Below are 543 nucleotides of genomic sequence, written 5' to 3' on the forward strand. Positions count from 1 at the left end.
GTGAATGGAGTAACGTCTCTGCTGGACAGTCAATACCAAGTTAACGATTGCACTCGTCAAGTTATACGAACGTGATCAAATTTTCTTTCCCGTTCTCTCGTCGCAACAATTCAGAACCAAGATGGAGAGCCTGCCTTTCACGTTAGAAGATGGAACGGTTAGGAATAATTGTGCTTTGATATTTATCATTTTGCGACAACAATAAAATATATTATAGAAATTGCGATTTAATCCTTTTTTTATTATTCGCAGTTGTAAATCGTTGACATTGCACTTTGTTTGGTAAAAATCGGACAAAAATTACGACTTTGGTGATAAAAAATGACTTTGATGACAATTATTGTAACTTTAAAAATTATTATGAAGAATTTATATCTCCCTTATTTGTGGGCCGATTTTGTCATTTGTGGTATCAATTTTATTGTAATAGAGAGATAGGAACTTCCGAGTTAATTTTTCTGATGCGAAATTATTACTTTGTATAATTTAGTACCAAGAAAAATGGTTGGTAAATTATAAATGCTACCTTCTTTGATCTACCGC

This window comes from Berghia stephanieae, chromosome 1 (assembly GCF_034508935.2).
Source record: "Berghia stephanieae isolate SIO BIC M18660-M18661 chromosome 1, UCSD_Bste_1.3, whole genome shotgun sequence".
NCBI classification, from domain to species: Eukaryota; Metazoa; Mollusca; class Gastropoda; order Nudibranchia; family Aeolidiidae; genus Berghia; species Berghia stephanieae.